This window comes from Amblyomma americanum, chromosome 1 (assembly GCF_052857255.1).
Source record: "Amblyomma americanum isolate KBUSLIRL-KWMA chromosome 1, ASM5285725v1, whole genome shotgun sequence".
NCBI lineage: Eukaryota > Metazoa > Arthropoda > Arachnida > Ixodida > Ixodidae > Amblyomma > Amblyomma americanum.
The window spans coordinates 455,207,911-455,214,608 of NC_135497.1; the positions used below are offsets into that span (position 1 = coordinate 455,207,911).

Consider the following 6,698-nt stretch of genomic DNA (forward strand, 5'->3'; position numbering starts at 1 on the left):
GCGTCTTCAAACGCCGCCCTTTCTTGGCCACTTTGATGAGCGGGGTGACACTAAAATGCACACCGACGCCAGCAACATCAGCCGGTTCTCGTGCAACACCAGGAGGGTTGAACGAGTCATCGCTTATCCAAGCCGCGCTCTGTGGCGTGCAGAGATTAACTATTCCACGACAGAAAAAGAATGCCTCGCCATTATTTTGGCCGCGACGAAATTTCGTCCCTATCTTTATGGTCGCCCTTTCAAAGTGGTCACTGACCACCACTCCTTGTGTTGGTTGGCCAACCTGCGTGAGCCGTCTGGACGCCTGGCACGATGGAGCCTTCGCCTGCAGGAGATTGACCTCACCAATGTCTATAAGTCCGGAGATAAACATGAAGACGCTGACACCCTCTCTCGTGCGCCTCTCGAACTCGCTACACCCGACACTGGTGACGACATCAGTTTCCTTGGGGCGATTCATTCCTTTGATTTGTCAACCCAGCAGCGCGCCCATCCAGTGTTACGATCCCTCATCGAATATCTGGAAGGTCAGCCAGCCACCGTTCCTAAATGTTTTTCTCGACACCTGTCGTCGTTTTCCCTGCAACGAGGCGTGCACTATAAGAAGAACCCTGGATCCGGTTCGCAAGCGTACCTCCTCGTCGAGCCGACAACACATCAAGAGGAAATACTTTCTGCGCGGACCGACGAACCAACCTCTGGCCATTTGGGATGCTCTCGCACACTTTCCAGATTACGCCAGCTGTTCTACTGGCCAAAACTTGCCACTGTTGTTAAACGCTATGTGCAGAGCTGTCAGCAATGTCAGCGCCGTAAGGTCTCGGCCGCCAAGCCTCCGGGGCTCCCCAACCTATTGCACCACCACGTGACCCTTTCGATCAGGTCGGCATGGACTTTCTCGGCCCTTTCCCTTTGTCTTCAGGTGGCAACCGGTACATCATCATTGCCACAGACGACCTCACTCGATACGCCCAGGCCAAAGCCTTACCTCGTGGCACAGCGTCCGAGGTTGCGGATTTCTTTATGAATCAGATCGTCCTTCTGCACGGTGCCCCGACGTACGTCATTACCTACCGAGGGACCTCCTTTAATTCCCAAATGATAGCTGAAATTTTTCAGCTAAGCAGTACGTCCCACCGTAAAACTACTGCTTACCAGCAGCAAGCAAATGGGCTGACAGAGCGGCTTTATAAGACCATGGCGGACATGCTGGCGATGTACGTCGATGTGCAGTACAGGACTAGGGACATGATCATACCGCACTGACATTCGCCTATAACTGAGCTGTTCAAGAGACTACCCGTTTCACACCGTTCCGCCTCCTCTACGGCAGGGAGATTCAGACGAGGCTCGACGCATTGCTCCCTTGCTCAACTGATGACCAACATTCTGCTGATGCTGAGGAGTTTCCCATGAAGAAGACCAGGCTCGTCAGCTCGCACGTATTAACATCACACAGCAACAAGATAAAGCCTCACGCCGATACAACCTCCGGCACTGGCAAGTGTTAGCGTCGTTTCACATGCTGCGAATTTCACCACGCGGCACTGCGAATTCGGTCCCGCCGTTGACGCCGCAATGCGATTGCCGCTCAGTCGTTTCACATGCAACGCAGGACCTGCGAATTCGTTCGGTGTGACAGCAGGGTTGCTAGATGACTGCTCATGGAACCCGGGAATAAACGTGGCATTAATGCAACATGAAATGTGGTCGTGTTGTTGTAGTCATGCATGTTTTTAGACACAAAAAAATATTTTGAATGTTTTTTATTGAAGTAAACAGTGCTGAATTATTCAAAAAGTACGTTGGTGCGCTGAATGAAATCATTGGACGTGAAAACAGTGCGGCCCACCAGTGCGTCGATATAACAAGTTAGCTCAGGGTCTCCGCTCCGACATCTCCGGCTCGTTCATTTTGGCAATGTCGAGAGTTTGCGCTTCCGATCCTGAACGCGTGCGCCTTCTTATCCTCGAGGAGTACTACCTCCTCGAAAAAAAAAAGATAATCTTTGCCATGTACCCAGGGAGCGCCAGTGAAGAAGACGTCGACACGCCAGCGCTTCCCGGTTCCTTCGAACGTGGCAATCACCGGCTTCTGCTACTCGAGGAGTACTTCCTCCTCGAGAAGAAGTTGTTGGAAGACATGCAGGCACCGAGGCGTTGGTGGGTGCGGCCGCTGTGAAAGAATAGAAGCACACAATCGGAATTCTACACAGCCGTAAGTTGAAATTTCTTAAATGTCGCCTGGTGGGCTTTTTCACATATTTGCTGCTTACTGAAGTAGCCTACCCATAATCATGATGTGCAGATGCCTCTCCTGATATCGGGAGACCCAGATTACTTCCGGAAATATTACCGGATGACGCCGGACCGTTCTGAGCAGCTGCACGCGCTGGTGGAGGGTCCACTGACGAAAGGTTACCTCACACGTGAGCCGCTCCCATCACGAATGAGGCTGGCGATCACTCTCAGGTCAGTGGCTTGACTGCTTGCAAGTTCGTGGGGTGTCTGTTCGTCTGCTGCCGATCTATGATGTCAGATTCTTGTTCGCATCACACTAATTTTGCCACTCCTGCAATCAGTAGTGAACCAATGTCTGGAAAGTCGCCGCCCATACTAGAACGGACAAACGGTCGTGTCCCTTTACCTTGTTGCTACATGGCATTCGTAAAACTGAGCTACAATAGGGAGGCAAAAAGTGTTTTTGTGGCAACTGCTTCGGTAGGCCCACAACTGTTTCATTGAACCGACACAGCTGTGAAAAAAATATTTGTTTTGTGTGTAGAAAGTTTTTCTGTATTTGGAGGGACTGCTCAGTGCCACAAATCTTGCATTCACTTTCCCCGTCTCTTCCACTTTTGCCTTTAGATACTTGGCATCAGGGATGCATATGCAGGAGGTGGCCTTGGCCTTCAGGGTAGGCATCTCCACTGTAGCCGGGATAATCCATTTTACATGTCGGCTCCTGTGGAAGGTGTTGCAACCTCTCTGCTTAAAGGTATGCTTTATTGCATGCCTACCTAAAGACTGTACATGCTTTAGTTATGTGTGCATTTTTAATTTAGAGGTAATGGCTATATGACCCATGCTTTCATCGTTCATTTCGTAAGAAAATTGGCATGCACCGACTGTAGACATAAGTTAGTGGTTGCAGCTGTATCCAGGCTCCCAAGAACGTGTGATGAGGGGACAGTGGGCATGGCCTGAATAAAAACAAACTAAACTGTGCCAGTAAGAGACAAGCGCAGACTTTCAAGTAGGGAACCTGAATGTAACGCTCGTTCTGTCTACTCTACCTTTGTCTAGTTTTGTATGGCAGTTTTTTTGTTTTCAATTCTACAATATTGCTATGGAATGCGCCAGTAGACTATGCAGGTTCATATGAGTGTTTACGCATTGCATCACTATTCACGTTTAAAAAAATGTGAATCATAAGACACACTGAAAATGATTTCATAAAATAGCATTGTTTGTTAATGAACTACAATACACAGCGACACAATACAATACAATGTTAAACAATTCAGTTGAACAGTGTCATTATAAGCTTGTGCAAGAAAAATGTTTAGCCTGGCTTTACTGCCTTGATATCTGAGTCCAAGAAACCGCTGGAATCTCGATTAGCACTTGAGTTTATAAATGCCACCACCACCATCACCGCCTCCATGTGATAACATCTCTTTTACACCACTTCTGCACATAAATGTGCATCTCATGGCATGGCAAATTTTTATTCCAGATGCCAACAACTGAAAGGTGGCAAGAGATTGCCAGCGGCTTCCACCAGAAGTGGAATTTCCCCCACTGCGTCGGCACAGTGGATGGAAAACATGTACAAATACAGGCTCCACCCAATTCTGGAAGCCTGTACTACAACTACAAGGTACTAACTGTGCTCTGCTAGGTTTCACCAGTAGTGCTCATTGTTTTGGTTACCTGCAGGGCACATACTCCATTGTGTTGATGGCAGTCGCCGACAGCAACCTTAAATTCGTTATGGTTGATGTCGGCGGCTATGGTCGGCAGAGCGACGGCGGCACTCTAAGTGCATGCAGGTTTGGGAAGTGCCTCGAGCAGGGCGTTCTTGGCCTGCCAGCCCCCAAGCAGCTTCCCGGTTCTGCAATTATTGCGCCCAATGTATTTATTGGGGACGAAGCCTTTCAGCTTCAACCCGATTTCCTCAGGCCCTACTCTGGAAGGTGCCAAGATGAAGATAAAAGAATCTTCAATTATCGCCTGAGCCGGGCAAGGTAAATTATCGTCTGAAATTCTGTTCTCACAACATGTATTAATCTATGCTATTTATTTGCAGGAGGTGCGTCGAAAGTGCCTTTGGAGTGATGGCCTCACGGTTCCGCATTTTGCGTCGTGTCATCAACCTCAAGCCGAAAAATGTGGATTTTTTGGTGTTGGCGTCATGCGCATTGCACAACTTCCTCACCGAAGATGAGTGCTACATGGACGCGCTGTATGTTGACCAAGAAGACCACTTTGGGAATGTAACCAAAGTGCAGTGGCGCTCAACCCTGGCAGCTGATGGAGGCTCAGCCATGCTTGGCCTGCAGCCTCCTGCTGGGCACAACTTCTCCAGGGCAGCTGCCGAAGCACGGGATATTTTTTGTTCTTATTTTGTGAGTGCTGCCGGTGCTGTACTATGGCAGCGTGCGTCTGCTGGATTGCGGCCATAATGCAAGGTCTGTGGAGTGCCATCTTCAGCATTGTATAAGTTGGGTTAACCCATATATGCCTGAGGTGCTACATGTGGGACACAGTTTTTTGTGCACAGTAGCTTAAAAGTTCATTGTGTAGAAGCTTGTACCCATTAGTTTTATTTATGGTTTATGAGTTTTTGACGTCCCAAAGGGACTCAGGCTATGAGGGACACCGTAGTGAAGGGCTCCAGAAGTTTCGACCACCTGGAGTTCCTTAACGTGCACTGACATCGCATAGTACACAGGCCTCTAGAATTTAGCTTCCATCAAAAATTGACCACTGCAGCCGGGATCGAACCCGTGTCTTTTGGGTCAGCAGCCGAGCACCATAACCACTGAGCGTTAGTATATGTTCAAGAGCCTCTAAAATTTCCCGCACGAGTGTAACATTGTGTGCATTCTGAGAGAGCCGCCGGTCTTCTCTGAAAGCAGCAAGCTGACAATCCCACCGACAACATTGTGAGTGCAAGAAAAGCATACAAGATTTGCACAGTGTCATGGGAAAACCACCATATGTGATGAGAAATGTGACATTTGAGCTGACGTCAAATGTTTCAAACATTACTACACGCAACAGATAGCACATTTGCTTAGTACCCTGACCTCTTTCCTTCGCCTGCTACAGTGTTATGTACTAGGGGTGTAGACGCAAACTAGTAAACTTAAGAATAGGACGCCCACTACGGCAGCTAAAGAACGCTGTGTACATTCGTTTCTACCACACTGCGCTGTCGGCATCGAAGGTTCAAAAGTTCGTATTGAGAAAATTATTTCTACCAATAAAAGGACGACTCTCACCATAAATTTAATTATCTGAAGTTTGGGCAGATATGGGTTAAACCTCTCATAAGCTGCATATCGGCCAAAAGTCACTATAGGGGAGGGCTCTAGATTCATTTCAGCTACTTGGGGTTCGTAATGTGAACTGATGTCGCACAGCATACCAGTTATTTCGGTTTATGAGGTTTGACGTCCCAAAGTGACTGCGGCTATGTGAAACGCTCTAGTGCAAAGCTCCAGTAATTTCGACCACCTAGGGTTCTTAACGTGCACTGATGTCATGCAGCACATGGTTGTCTAGCATTTTGCCTCCTTTGAAATTCGACTGTCATGGCCAAGATAGCACACGGGCATCCTTTCTCTACATATGCAACTCTTATTTGAAAATGGCAGTGACAAATTCTGTTAGCGGTATCTCTTTACTGATCCTGACTTGAACTTGCTTCTCCGCAGTAGCTGTGCTTGTGTGGGGGTTCCAGTAGCCTCACTTGAAAGTAACCTCCTGTTGCGACTATGTATAATCATGTCCTGTTCATCATCTCCACGACTGTTGCTGGAGGTCGTCTTCGAAGGCACATTGTGCTTTTATCCTAGCCCCATCAAAAAGTTCTACAAGGGATCTTGCATGCATGGAAGGCCCAAGCCATTGCACAGATCGGATTGCTTTTTTATTCAATAGGCAACCAGCGGAAGATAGTGGGCATTTTATCTCAGAACAACATGTTTTGGTGGAACTTTGGCATTGCCTTGAAGGATTAAGTACATTCACACTACTGTACAGGTGGCAGGACATGAAAGGCAATGGTTTGCCATGACTTCTTCAGTATTTTTCATAGCTAAAACTGTTACACATTTATGTTTGTTGTTTTATGGTACAACAATACAAGCGTAGGATACAGTCCTTATCTGTATTGCTCGGCAATGTTCAGCCGCTCCATTTGCAGGTGGTGCCGCATGCTTATCAACATTGCAGCCATGTATGCAGTGTGATGGTAGTGACTATTCAAATGCTTTGTAAATATTTTAATACGTGAATGTTGCACTTGCGGCGCTGTATTATGTCTTTTTGCTTTTAATGACTTTTATATTGCTATATGCTGTGCTTTGGCACGTGAAATAAAAGACGTAACACGTAACCGAGAGTCTTTAGCTTGTTTGTTCATGTTTTTGAGTTATCGCGCATCACAGGAGAAAGGACTGTGAACAA

The 6,698-nt window shown here is 47.5% G+C and overlaps 1 pseudogene; it reads left to right on the forward strand.

Annotated features, from left to right (window-relative positions):
- The first annotated feature begins 1,920 nt into the window (after positions 1 to 1,920).
- LOC144125846 (uncharacterized) lies at positions 1,921 to 4,253 on the forward strand (annotated as a pseudogene).
- The last annotated feature ends 2,445 nt before the right edge of the window (positions 4,254 to 6,698 follow it).